Below are 15,257 nucleotides of genomic sequence, written 5' to 3' on the forward strand. Positions count from 1 at the left end.
GACGCGGATCGTTCAATTTTCTTCCTCTTTTTTCTTTGTTCGTGCCAATGTCCCTCGCGTGGTCGGTCGCACTAACGCTCGTTCAGTCGCCTCTTCGTTTGACGATCGTCGCTGGTATTCTTTTCACAAGCCCTTGCGTGGAACGAAAACCTTTTTCGATAATTGTGTATTAACTTGTTTACGAGTATTGTAATTTATTGCCATTTTTCAACGTACTCCTTTGGCTTTTAATGAAAGTATCGATCTGCTTTGATTACTTTCCTTCAAATTAAATAGTAAATTTCGATGTCGTGGAACGTGACCATATGGCCGATACGATCGGGCGGCTGGCGATTCTACGTGTAAAGATACACCGAGAAAAAGAAGTAATATCGTACTTCTGTAATGTTTCAATTTTGTCTTCAACCACGCTCGTTTATTTCTCCTACGTTTAGGTTAGGTTAGGTTAGGTTTATTTCTCCACGTTATCGAAAACGAGGCGTCAAACGAAAAAATATTATTCCTTCTTTCCCGACTTACTTTTACACGTAGAATCACCCTCCAGCTGTACCATCTGCCCGAAGAACACATTATTTTCTAATTTTCCAAAATTTTTCGATCGATTTCTTCTACGAATAACATCCAATAAATATCGACCACAGTTGTACAGACTGTTTAACAGTTTAATTACACAGTCATCTTTCATTCGGAAGTTTTGTCTTGGAAACAGCAAAGCAAATTATCGTGCTATTAAATAAACACAATTGAGCTATTTCTTCGCAGGGCACAGCCTTACCTATCTCGTTTCAAGTCCTCGATGAACCATTTACGCGTGTAACTAAATAATAATCCGAATTAGAGTAGAGGAAGCGGGATTAAATTGACAATAGCGAACGGTAGAACATTTGGACGACAAAAGACGGGATCCCTTTAAAGGATAGACGCGGAACGCGCGGTATTCTCTTAAACCAGGTGAATCACAATGGAGAATTGCTGGCTGAAGTTCTCGAGTATTATTACCTTAACAGATATTATATTAACTTAGAATCCTTTGAATTTTGTCAGTATTATATCATCACCGTTACGTATCGAAGAAAATGAAGGGTCAAAGGAAACAATGGGAAACCATCCTGTACACGCGTTTCCTCTTTCCATTTACCCTTTTTCGCCATGCACATCATTTCCAGTTACATTGACTGCCACGTGGGATATTGGAATTTCTCCGAGGCTCGGTTCATCGTTGGAATGCCATGGATATCGTAATTCGCTCGTTTAAGGGGAACAGACATTGGCTGACGAGTTGGCCGAAGTTTCTCTTGGATCAAATTTTTTAGTCGATAATAATTAATGGCTCTTACGGTTAGTTATTAAATTACATTATTCCAAGGATTATCTATCCTTGGAGTTACACTTAGATTACGAAGCAAAATATTTGTTTTATGAATGCATGAGTTATTAGCTATTCCTCTTACGATTTGCTATTCAAAGTAGCCATTACCAATGCAAGGGTCCGATGACAAGTGATTTTTCGCGTCACTGTTTGACTTAGTGTTCCGTTTATCAGAGTACATATTTGCATATCTTATTTCCTATGAGTAAACTCTCGATTTCAAATGAATTATCTAACAACCATTTCTTATCTATTCGCTTCTGAGACGTTGTTCCATTTTTTTAAAGTTGACACGCGTCCCGAGGTCTCCGAAAGTGAAATCTCCAAATCTTCGAAAAGTTACTCGACGGATCTTCTATCTTCCAAGCAAACCACGTGGTTTGTCCGGAAAATCCGCTATTTAATCACGAGTCTGTGCACCGACCACAGCGGGCAATCCGGAAAACCCGAAATTAATCCTATCGACTCGAAGGACAAAAAGAGGCGCGTGTGTTCATCCTGTTTGTTCTTACACCAGTGTAAAAGCCTCGGTCTACGGTATTCAAGCTGTATTTTCTAGAAAACCTTGCCGGACGATCGGAGATAATTCTTCGTGGCAGTACACCGGCTAAACCGCGACAAACGCTCGAACCGCCCTTTAAAAAACAGCTTCGAGGGGTGAAACGTAGTTAGCAAGTTCCGTGGCCACGTAAGAGGGGGTGGGCGAGTCTTAATTAACTCGCTTCAACGGCGTACGAGCCTTTGCCTTTCATTCCCCCGTCCATTTGGCCCCATAAATCCTTCTTACGGGGTGGTCCCGTCGACCGGGATAGTGAACGACTCTTCGTAAAAAAAAATTACTCGTAGTTGCGGAATAAAGGGTTGCGTGCTAGGAGATTTCGAGAGGAGAGTCGTTCTAAAAATATATCGCGCTTTTTTTTTATCCGATGAATCTTCGTGTAAGCTTCTGTTCCTCAGTTTTATAAATATCCTTCATATTTCACGAAGTTATCTTTGATAATAGAATAACTTGGTCGTTTGTTTACTATAAATCGTACTTCCAAGCATCGTTAAATCGTAAATTTCGTTAAGAATTCAAGGCGCGTAGTAGACTATAAAATCAAGCGCTCTGTATTAATTTTTACATTAATAAAATGCGAACGACGACAACGTCGATCCGGAGAATCCGGAATAACGCCAATACAAACTCTGATATACATAAATGAAATACGTGATTCGGTATAATTCAATCTTCTTTGTAGTTAACTGAAATCGATCGTACTCGGTCATTTTGCTCTACTAAAAAGCCTCACGTACGGAATACATCTGACAACAGCGACCTAATTCCTCACCCCTTTGCTCGTTACACTTCTTGTTCGCGGAATCACCTTGTGTATCAGAGACATGCTTCGCTTTCCCTGGTTCCTGAGAGTCTCGAAGCGAACAGAGATTCGTCCAGTTTCCGACTGAACCGTTAAATCCATTAACCAACGGCTGCGCAGCCTTAAAGATCCGGAGAAAAGAGAGAGATAGAGAGAGAGAGAGAGAGAGAGAGAGAGAGACGAAGAGAAGAAAGGAAAGGGGAAAGGGAAAGAGAAAGAGATGCTCGGGGGATCGCACGTGCATCGCGTGGCAAGCTAGGGAAGAAACTTCGTTATGAGAAAGCTCATCCTCCTACGACAATCCCAGTTGTACCGAGTACGAGGGTAGTTTTCCATTCGGACCTCGCCCGAACCTTCTTATGGCGAAGCCGGTCCCTTGTCATCCTGCTTGTCCCCGTTTCTCTTCCATCGCTCGATTCTCATTTCCAGGGAATTTGCATTGATCGCGGGTATCACGTTTCTTGAATTCGTTCCTCCTTCGTACTTTCCTCCTTCGAATTCGATCGATAATACGCAAGGGTTGCTCGGACAGGGGCTGATTTTCTTCGCGTCTATACACTCGATAGAACGATCGATTATTCGCCGAAGAGATTCACGTGCTCTGTAAACATTTCTGTGTGCAGTGTAGGATTTAAATATGCAAGCAATTATGAAAATGCGGGTCCCCGTTCGATAGCATTATCGTCGTTATTAAAACTTTAGCGAAATTATCGAGATAAAATTATCAAGACGATATATTATCAACATTTTTGAGAATTATTATTTCACGGAAAGTTCAATTACAATCGTGATGATACTTGATCAACTTGATACGATAAATGAGTTATATTCTTATCTATGTGTCTTTCACGCCTTTCGATCGCTATTTTATTTGATTTCGTAATACGTATATTTGTTTTCGAAGGCATAATCTGCCGCGTAAAATATTTCTGATATCTCGTCAGAACAGTGTACACAACGTATTGCATGATTTTTCGAAGATACGATCTGCGGCATAAAATATAATATTCCATATATCGCATACTCAGTAGTAATTGAAGTTACACATTCGAGTGGCATATCTGCCGGAACAGTTTCATTTTTATCGGCCGTTACCTTAATGTATGGTATAAGTAAAGTGTAACGTGCTTCATGCACGTTGGTAGCTTTTCACGGGTCGATGAAACGATCGGCCGAAGGGGCAAGCGGAATTTATTGAAATTTCGAGAGTTTTGTTTTAAACCACCGCCATAGACGAGTGGAGGGAATAGGAGAGACTACGATATATTTCGTTGGAAAGAACCAGCTGCTCGAGACACGTCGAAAGTTATGGGTTTAATCTGCAGTAAGCTCGCCTTGAATTTGTTGTTTCGAAACACAGCCTATTTTCTTACAGTCGACCGATAAATGTTTCAACCAATAATCGTGAGATCATTTTATCAATTATTTTATTTGCCAACTAGCTTCCAAACGACGTATAAGTGCTTCTACTTGAGTACTTGAGTACTATAGTAAAGTTACGCTCTCAGCGAGGATTGTTGTGTTTTTAAATGCGTTTCAAGTTAATGCCAGTAGAATGTGTCAGTAGTAGTCAGACACGCGAACTAGTGTCTGCGGTAAACGATGAAATTATCCTCACGGTATTTCGAAGTTATCACGTAAAATGTACGTTATAAAAATGAAAATCTCGACAGAGAATCGTTTATTAAAGTCGTGACTGTCTAAAAATGAGTTTAGAAACGCGTCGTCTAATATCGAAACACCTGTAACAAACCGCAGGCCATTTCAACCGAAATAAATCAAGAAACGTGCGATTCGGCAGCGTTCATGATCCCACGTTGTATCCAGTTTTATCGCTACCCTCCAACGAGCAGAAAACTCGAGATTTACGGCCGCCTTCTTTCCCTCCTGCTGTTCTCTTGTACAAATATTCCAGGCACGCGTCCATTTCGGCTCACTATCCCGTAATTACAAGGTCGTAAAGCAAGTGCACGGCCGATATCTGAGAAAAGAACGGAGAAAAAGGGAGCTTTGGGAGGGTGGCGAAGAAAGGATTCACAAACGGTAGTGAGAATTTTCCGGCATAAAGGCGCAACAATGGCGGTGGTGCTCGTGAAACGAGCCGTCGGTTTCCTGCCACTTCTTCTCTCTCTTCTCAACTTTCCTCTTCCTCTTCCTTCCTGCTCCTTCTTCTTCTTTTTTCTATCGCCCTTTTTTCATTCTTTCTCCTCTCCTTTCCCTTTTTTCTTCTTTTTTTTTTTCAAACACGAGTACTTCTGTAATCTCACGCCCCAGTAATTCGAACGATGTAATCTGGCTTCTTCCGTGGCAACTCGCCGCACGAAATTAACCTTCCACCGACTGCTCTCGAGATACGACCCTACCAAAAGAGAAAGAGAGACGAGGAGGGTCTTGAGAATTCGCGGAGAAACTCGGCGATTCGAGTTACGAGCGGCTCGTGCAACTGGCACGCCGCGAGCGCCGCGACGCCCGTGCCCTTCGAAACAGACAGCGTAATTACGCTTTCCCGGCGACCTCCGTGGCCGAAAAGGAACGTTTTAACTGCGATGTTGACCGTTTGCGATTCTGCCGAATGTACGGGATGTTATTTGTAGCGATGTTGGGAGGTTTAGTGGCGAGCCCTTCCCTGGATTTTTATTGCTCGTTTTATGGTCCTCCCGCTCTATTAGATGGGGTTGCTGTCCTCCCCAGTTTGTGGGGCAATTTTGTGGGACATTTTGGTAATGACCTTAAACAACGTGGAAAGTCTGTTACGAGTGGGTTGATTCTCCTTTCTACCCTTTATTAAAGTCCATCGTTATTTGGTTTATTTTTTTAAGCAAGATTCTCGAGCAAGCTGAAACGCGTAGATAAGAATTTTGAGATTTAGAAAATGTGATTTTCGTGATACGTGGAGAATACTTTTCCAATGCCAAAGCTGTTAATGTTTCGAGCTTAAAGCGTTTATTCGTAAAATGGTATTACTCGTTCACATTCTTTTTTATATAAAACCGTATCGATACGTATTACGCACGGGAGTAGTCGTAGTTGAGTCCTCTCTCACGTATTCATCTCATTATAGTTCTATTATACGCTACATGTACATACATTATAATACTAAAATGCATAAATGCGCAAAGTACTTACTTCAAAACGCTGTGCAAACTATTACAGAGTAATCAAACTCTGTATGAGTACGATTACTGTATAATAGCTGTTCTGTAATAAGCGACATCACCATAGCGAAAGTATTAAATACTCTTCCTTAATAAATCTCACGAACTTTATGATATTCATAGCTGTTACGTATTTGCAATACCAGCTGCAAGATACGCTGTTAAAAAATTCATCAATTGTATACTGTCACAATCGTAGACGTATGTATAATCGCAAAGTAAATTAAAAAATTGTTTTTCTTATAGAATCATTGATTTAATCGGCGAGCGTGATATTAAAAGAAGCGCGAAGGGATTTTAACTCTGTTAACGAAACAACGAGATTGTATGATAGAATGGCAGACGTAGGAGTGCTCCTCGAAGCGGAAAGTCGCTATTGTTGCAGCCGGAAGCTGGGGAAATTCTCAGTGTGTTTTGCGCCGCTCTTCTGAACATTTTCTGCCGGGCTTTTTCCCTTCATGGCTGTCGTTTCGAGTTACTTTACAACATTGTAATTGTAGGTTCGTGGTCCGGAACACGTGCCTCGAATGCTCTCGCGAGATAGAAGTTTCACTACGTTTGTTCCGCGTTAGACGAAAATGGTTCTCGAAGCGTTTTAAAAAAACCATTCCCGCTCGTAAAAGAGTGGCGAGTATTTTGAGGCTCGGATTTAAAGCGAAAACAATAACCGAGAATGCTTACGGTTGCGAAGTTAATCCTTCTCTTTGTCGCAGATTTTTCGAAAAATCGTAACACCGCGTATCTTATTCGTTCGAATTAGAATTACGACTTGTTACTACACTTACTAATATTTTCTACGTGTTTCGTGATTTTTCAAGTATTCGTTTTTCTAGCAAATTAACAAAGTCCGACGTTATTTGTACAAGTTGTTCGTGTTAATAAAAAATCGCGAAGCTACTTATCAATTTCGCGATGCTTTGCAGTCTGACAGCTACCAACTAAATTTCCAAAATTTTATTTCTTCTTCCGACTCTCGCGCCATGACCGTTTCAATCGTCGTCTACACGGCGAGCCAGTGTCCTGGAAAAAAATTGCGGAAAAGTCCATCGGTAACATATTCGAAGGTAGCGTGTGTCATTCGTCTTGGGAATCCCGATGGAATCGCGCTCGCAGAGACTCGGGGGCGGGAGAGAATCGAGCGTGTGTCGCGTGACGATCGAACCGGTCTAAGCCAGTGCCGTTTTCAGCACAGCAAACAGATCTCTCTTCCTCTTGCTTGTCTGTCCGTGGTAGGAAGGGGTGCACCGTGAAAAACGACGCTACCTGTCCGAGGACCAGCCAGTCGCCCTAATCGATCGAGACGGCTCGATGGTAACCGGTAACTCGCGGACAAAAGCGGAGTTTCCGGCTGTCGTGAAACGATCAAGCGTTCCCCGTTCTTGAATGCTGAAAGGAAACGACGACGGAAAGGGGATGGAGGTGGAAGTGGAGGGAAAATAGAGCGGAAAGCTCCGTGAAAAGAGACGCGGGCATTTTTCAAGGGGACACAATGCCGAATTTACATCGTCACGGCTGTGATAGCGATCCTAGAAATCGGTTTTAGTCGTTGCTTTTGACCCGTTCGAACTTATTCCTTGTCCACTCGCAGTCTTCTTTATTGCTCGACGATTTTCGGTTTTGGGACGGCTTGGGTCGCGATAATTGGACTTCGTTTCGATTTGGTTTGGGTCTCGCTAGTTTTGGGTTAGCACGTTCCGAGGATTTCCGGTTGCGGGACAGAAATTATTTTGGTAATCGAGTAAAGGTCTGGAATTTATCGGTGCTTTATTAAATTAACATGGGAGCAATCTCTGGTCAAATTGGAATTTGATTAGGATATAATGGAGAATAGTTTATTAATGGCTATGGAAGGAGTGTCGGGGGTACTGTTATTTACTCTGCCGCTGAAAGGTCACAAGATCGAAAGATAGATTTTTCGATATAGGTCAAAAAATTTCATTTTGAAATATAGCTCAATTATTTCTTACATCAAGAATCGAGAAAGTTAAGACCTGGAGATGATATTAATGAATGCTCTGGTAAATATAGAGATACAGAGGACCCGCAATAAAGCTTTGAAATATTTCTGGAATGTCAAAAACCATTAATGAACCAGTCGTAATATTAAATCCTTTGCCAATATTGGGTTGGATGGAAAGTTCGTTCCGTTTTTACCGCTAAATCGAAGAATGTGTTCTCTGTTTTACCCGTATTATTCCTAATTAGTGTATGGACTATTCGTCATCGATGATTTTTCACCATCTCTTTGACAATTTCGTCATTTCGTCGGTGTAGAATTATTTGGTCTGCCGAGAAAAAGAAACGATCCTATCCAAGTCGCACCAATTTAGACCAATTTAGACCAGCGTAGATCAATTAAAATACACATTGTTTAAATTTAGATTTATCTCGCTAGGAAGAATGGATCGAACTTTCTGTTCGATTCAATATGTTACAAATTTAATTAGAAGAGTTTACTTCGTTACTATCGTTCGGCTATCGTTTACACGCGTATGAAGAATCTCGATTGATGACAGAAATAGAATTATCTCCGTCTTTGTTGATAGTTGTTTAACGTTTTGACTAATACTGAAAAATAATAATACTAAAAAAAGTATCAAGGCAGCAACACGTTACGTTCTAATATCATGATGTTTTATGGGGCAAACATTTTCGTATTATTTACGCGAAACTGGCGTTGGGATTTTAGGGATTTTCTTCTTCTGGGATGAGTAGAAGTCGGATATTTCCTCTTGGACTTTTCTTGGAATAAGAGGACGATAATGCCCGGCTTGCTAGAAAATATCGATGGTGAAAAATACGTGAAACAATTTCTCCCTTGACATCGCAAACGATAAACCCTTTCTGGAATTTTAGAAAAATTTGAAGATTGGAATATAATGTTTCTCTGCGATCTTCTCGACTTTTATTTTTGAACAGTCCTTCCAATAGGCTTTTCCAAAAATTTCTTCTTCTATGAAACGTCGCTGAATTATCGTAACTCGAAGCATAGTTCGAAGTTCTTCGATCATCATCCTAGACCGAAGGTGTCGATTCAAAGCGTTTGATTCAACGCCAAGTTAGCGACGTCCAATTTACTGACTGTAACTACTAAGTGCCAGTAACTGCTCGACACCAGCAACTACTAAGTACCTGCAATTTCACTGTTAATGAGAGTTCTCCAGATGACGTTCTATCTAGGCAACTCGTATCTCTATCCCATTACTTCTCCCTCTCTTCATGTAATACGTTACCACATTCATCGACAATTGAGTCAGGAATTTGACGATTATGCATTTTTCACGAGATTTCTGCTCCAGATAGGAAGCAGCGAAAATCATTTGTAATTTCTTGAAAGAATTATTTGGATTTACAAGCATTCGTTTCTTAAGAATTTTCGCAGCTTTTGCAAAACCTTTCCCCATGGCAAAATCTTCCAAAATTTGCGCATTTTTTGCAAAATATACGAGACGAAGTCTTCGTTCCTGCGCTCCATTCTTCGAGACTTTCCTCAAAACGTATACGAAACATTTTTTTTATAACAATATCAATTTTCATAAAAATTATAAAGAGATATTTTTCTGTAGCGCTTTGTACTTTTTAAGATACGTAGAGCGTACATGTGAAGATAGATCTTTATTTAACCGATACATTTTCTCATATGCTCTTTCGCTATATTTCCATTTACGTGAAAGGTGAGCCAATATATAGCTATTATTGCATTTTGCAGAAAGTATCGACTATAAACAATAGTAAATTGTGCGAGACGAGGTGGATCCTGAGGATTTCCAGCGAGATTCTCTTTGGTCGAATCCTATTTTTGAAGGCAGCTTCGCTACTAGTCGAGTTTTCGTCGTTGCTGTTGTGGGTGACCGCAAACGGTCTTGCAGAGGCTTACGAGCAAACACGAATCTCTTGAGCCGAACTACTTTCACTGCAGCTGTCGAAGTTCCCTCTGTTGCTTGCGCCACTGTGCCGCCCCTTGGACGCGGAAATTTCCAGCAGCTGTTCCGGATTAGAATTTAAATCGTTTGTGGCCGTTGTATCTCTCGGGGGCAGTTGTTGCGAATAATTGGAACTGTTTATATTTATAGTTGAGCATCGTGTGTTGCTTCGTTAGTGTGAATTAAACGCGGACGTGGTGCTTCGCGCGTTGTAGCGAAGACTTTCGCAGTGAATGTGACAAATATTTGATCTTCCGACGATGTTTTTGATCCGTGTTGGCCTAATTTTCGTTGCATGTACCAACTTGAAAAGCATCGCGTAACATATTGAAAAATTTGGATAACAACGCAACGATATATCTATTTTCTGGAAATAAGAAGATAGCGTACAAGCCTCGTTAGGTTAACTAACACGAATCGTTTGCATTTTCACGTTATACAATTCAAACTGGCAATTGACGAATGGACACGCGAGTATGACAGCGTCGAAAGCTATCGGCCAGGTAACTGTTAAACCGAATTTACGCTCGAACTACTGTTCTTTCCTGTCTTGTCCTTCGTTCTTTCGGCTCACGAGCAGGAAAGCACCGAGCTTGTTACCGCCGAACCATGTTTGCCATTGTGTTAATATTTGAGGAAGCAAGCTTGACGTAGCTTGCTCTTGTTGATGGATGGCTCTTTATCTCTCACTTGCTCGTTCGATCAAATTAATCACATTCAGGACGAATAGCTGGATCCGCCGAAGAAGTATCAGCTTCCTCCACCTTCTTCCTTTGTTTGCTCCTAGCTTTCGTTTTCGGTCACGCTAAAGCTGCCATAAATGCATCACATTTTCCAACATGTTATTATTATTAATAGCATTAGGTTGGTGCTTGAATTTTACGGGCCAAGATCAATTATTCAATTCCGCCTTATCGTCACTTATCGGTCACGTCGAAGAAGAACGCGGAAGGAAAGAAATAAGTCGTTAAAGAGCATGAACAAGCGCGGTATAAAAGAAGAATATTTCGTTTCAGGCAACGCTTAAAAAATGTCTCATAAAATCAAATTTTATTACGATTTTATATTTTTCCCCATCGATACGTTATAGCTTTTGGATACGATCGATTGCTTTAAATCCGAAACGTAAAACCCAGGATCTGCGACCTTAAAAAATGTCATAGAAAAAAATACGAGATCCATCGCACAATCAACCAACTCCGCGATCTATAAATAATTTTCTTTGCTCATACACGATTTAAATTCATACATGATCAACCCTTATCCACTTTTAAAATCGAAATCATCGCCCTACACAGAGAAAGATCGTCGAAGCTTGGAATCCTCTCTCGCAAACCGTCGCGTACATATTGACGATAATTAACCAAATCCTTGCAAAATATAAACAATTTTTTTCAAGCTAAAATAATACGATCCTCTTATTCACACGACAGTGCGAAACCTAAAACTTTTTCTCTTTGTACGTAAAAAGAGACGGTAAAAGCTCGCAGTTGTTTCTTTTAGAAAGCACCACCAACTCCACGAGAGGTGCGAATTATTTCTTCCGGATAAAACTCTTCAGAAGAGAAGAGTACGGGTTTTTCGCGTCGCGTAAAAACATTTTCCCGCCTTACTCGCTGGGATAGGCGCGCGTCGAGTAGAATTGAAACCGGCTGGTTTAGCATGGCGAAACGTCTGGGTCGTTATGCCGGCAACGACGGGGTTTTATCGTGCATGTTCCACGGTCAGCCGCGTTTAGCGCTGTTCCCGGTGTCGTTGACGCGCACTGACAATGTCCGGGACCGTCTGCCTTCCTGTTTCCGCTTGTCTCGGATCTTTGAACGTTTCACCGTATCGCTCGAAGCCGCGCCGTATTTAAACCTTTCGAGTCCTGGCTTCTTGTCGTCTCGAATAAGAACCGTCGTAATCCCTTGGTTACAGGTCGGAAAATCCTGCGAAATCGTGCAGTCTCGCGTTACCAGCTATCGCAATTAATTTTGCCGCATATTTTCGCTCGTTTTCTCCTACGAATATTATTTTGAATAAACGATCGCATGGCGAGCGACTTTCTATTTTCTGCTGTTATTTGCGGATATTTAGGTATCCCGAACAATTTATTTAAAAAAACAAGAATATAGTACTTTCGAAGTGTCTTGTATCTGATCTTGGAGTGTTTACAAATGTTTTACATAAAGTCATTTCATCATTTTATTATTTTACGCTGCAGCAGTAAAATAATAAAAAGATCTTTTCGGAATATTTCCTGTTTAATCCCTTCTCGGATTATGCGAAGAAAAGTATCGCATACGTTTATTTAACGGTTAATACCATGTTGATTTTATGTTTGAAAAATGAAACAAATTACATATCTTTAGTATCACCGAAATAATACAGGAAATCTGAAGCACCGCGATAACTAAAAGAGATTAATCGATACGGTGGTATATATTCGATGATTCGTGTGTTTTTTAGTCGTCGTAATATCTATGACAGACGAAGATTTACGTTGTTGTAGAGGGATTAATTGGTACGATTTTGTAAATACAGGCTTCATGAATGTTACAATTATTCGCGATCATAAAGGGAAATTGAATTGTTCTGTTTCATGGTCTGTTTGCTGAATCTTTGTTTAATTTACGTTGTTACGTTGTATTTACGTTGCTTTATTACGTTTCGGGATTTGCATTTTAAAATACACCGGGTGTGAATAAATCTCTATATATCTTTTCAGTCGATATCGAAAATTTCGAGATCCGTATCGAATATCTATGTCGTACTTCGTTAAAATGAGAATAATCATATTTCCTTTATCTCTACTTTCTATTCCTTTGTTTCTTCCGTTAAAGATATCCGTAAGGGACGTTCAGCCACGTTTAGTTTGAATCTCGTATTCCTTCGTCGTACACAGTCCTCGGATATTCGCATCAAACGCTTTTCGTTTATTTCTCCATCTCGCGCATCTCTATATAGGCCACATTCTTTTCATTCTTTTCCATATTACGTTATCCCAGCCATCTTTATTTCGCCTGAAAAATTCTATTACTCTGGCAGTAATATGCAGTTGATTCCGTGAAGAAATTGCTATTGAAAGAAGCAAATTGGAGACGGCATTGCAGCACGTCAGAGCTATTATGCTGTGGCTAATAGAATTGTTGCCTTATCTGTGCAGTCAGCAGCGACACTGTCGTTCCTATCCTTATCATAAATCGGGCCGGGACGAACGCGGTCGTAATTGTTATCGTCTCATCGTTTTTCCCTTTCGTCTTCGTTCAAGGCTTTTTTCACCTTTTCGCTTTTATCCTCTTTGTTGAGCATTATACGAACAGCCCGATGAGACAAATCTGATTTCCTCTCTCTTTCCTCTTTCTCTCGCCTTCTAGCTTTTTACGATTCGTTCCTCGTTCCCTTTTCTCTCCTCCTCCTCTTTTCGTTTTCTCTATGAAAAGAATCGCGTGAGCAAAAGTTTCGTTTCCTCCGTGTTACGTGCACGTGCCTGCATCTCCTATAATTACCGAGCCGCGTTCTACGTTTGGAACGCGAAATAAAGTCCTACCGTGCTTGTTTAGTTATGTTATTTAAGGGGCAACGATGTATTAATAGCAGGATAAATAGACGAATGCCTGAATATACCGGAACGTGTAAGAAAAGTAAGAAAATAAAATTGCTTTGAAAAGTTTGCATTTGAAACTTGAAATCTTGGAAAATTCGAAGCCTTTCGGTTTTCAAACATTTGAGCTTTCGGAATTTCTTATTTCTATTTTTATTTCTGTACTTCAGTGTAAAATATTCTACAAGAACAAGTTGGACAAAAATTTATAAGCGTATTTTAATTTTCTCTGCGAAGGAGATGGTGACACGGCATGTCTGACCACGCAACGGCCGATACTACTTACCCGAGCATTTGAGCGAAAAAAACTTAAAACACGATTACTTTCGTCAATAAATTAAATTAATTAATCGACCGTATAACTCTCTGCGCAATATACAATTTCTCTGTTGGTTAATTGCCGCGATAGTTATCGATAATTTGTTATTACCACCTATCGTCACATTCGTTGCCACATCGTGTCGATCGTCGATCGTCGATCGTTCGAATTACGTGTCTGCGAAGATATAATTTAAGGAAGAAAGAAAGAGCTTCTTCAGGAAAGAATTACAAATTTCTAGTTATAGCGGTCCAATTATTTCTTACGATAGATGGTACGATAGATGGTACGATGGAAGAAAATTTCACGAGTCTAATCGCGTTAGCACGATGCTTAATAGAGTCGTTCTTTTACTTTCAGAGTTACCGAGGTGTGAGTGTCTACGCGAGTATAAGAGTTTTCCGGCTCGATTCCCAAAACTTTCACGGTTATTCGCTCGAGCCCGACTTCGTGAGAGACTGTCTACTGGTAAAGAAAACGAGAGCTGATGAATAGCGAACGGAAGTCGATCATCTAACCAGATCGGAAGCTGTGAACCGAGGACGTTCTCACGGCTATAAGGTAAGTTTCACTGATTTAGTATACTTACTTTTTTCTTTTTTTTTGCCATCGTTAACCACGTTATTGTATTACAATTCGCGTTCGGCTCATTTAATATTTAATTTCAGAACAACTCTTCGAAATTCATTATTCTAGTTTTTACCTTTGTTAATTCACGAATCGGAGTCGAAAGTTCCTGAAATTGAATAGCACTGTAGGAGAAAAATGATGAAATAACTAAGGCAATACTCTGTATATTGGCCATTTTGGTGATCGAAAGAAGCGAATTAAATGGAGAGAAAATTGGTCGTATTCGATGGTTGATTTGATTTTTATTTGATTGCAATTTAACGACAGATGGATGGTTCGTTTGCGCCTGGTCGCGTATAGGAAACGGGGCATCTCCAGGCACCCATCTAGGAGACGTTCAATTAACATGTTGAATTGCTTGTTAATAGGACCACTCGGTGCTTTGATAATCATCCTCACCGATAATTTCTGTAGCGTCACCGTACCTTAAAGTAATAGGTCGTTGCTTACGTAAGTGCATCTCGATGCACTTTCGAGTAAGCAGAAATACAGTCCTCTCGTAAATGCATCCCGTCTGATTTAACGACTATCGTTTGTCATTTCGCTCGAGGAACGTGATATCGTTCAAGAATATCGTCACGAGAAGAATTTATTTCGAGTTTTTAATTCTTTCGTAAGATCGGCTACAAGAGATTTGGAGGAAAATATTTTTCATCGAGAAAAATTACTTGGTCGCAGCGTATCTGAACTTATCTTTTGAAATAAATATTTGTGTATTTATTTGTGCGTAAAACCAAAAAAGATTACAAAGAAATAGAAATTGGATACAATTTAGGATAAACAGAGGAAATCGTAACTGTTCTATATAACTTCGTTGAGGTTTTGACCTGCTATGGTCTAAGAATTTGGGTTTGGAAAGTTCGATCTATCGAAACGTAGTATTTTAGCCGGATAAAATACAATTAACACAGGTG

The 15,257-nt window shown here is 40.3% G+C and overlaps 1 protein-coding gene across 4 annotated transcripts in view; it reads left to right on the top strand.

Annotated features, from left to right (window-relative positions):
• Positions 1-15,257, top strand: part of LOC132911076 (putative polypeptide N-acetylgalactosaminyltransferase 9) — a 297,826-nt gene that overhangs the window by 116,510 nt on the left and 166,059 nt on the right. For all 4 annotated transcript variants that reach the window (XM_060967466.1, XM_060967462.1, XM_060967465.1 and 1 more), the window contains one exon: positions 14,074-14,274. The gene's annotated coding sequence lies outside the window, so the exon portion shown is untranslated. The remainder of the gene's footprint in view (positions 1-14,073; positions 14,275-15,257) is intronic.

Source organism: Bombus pascuorum, chromosome 10, assembly GCF_905332965.1.
Source record: "Bombus pascuorum chromosome 10, iyBomPasc1.1, whole genome shotgun sequence".
In the NCBI taxonomy this organism is placed as follows: Eukaryota; Metazoa; Arthropoda; class Insecta; order Hymenoptera; family Apidae; genus Bombus; species Bombus pascuorum.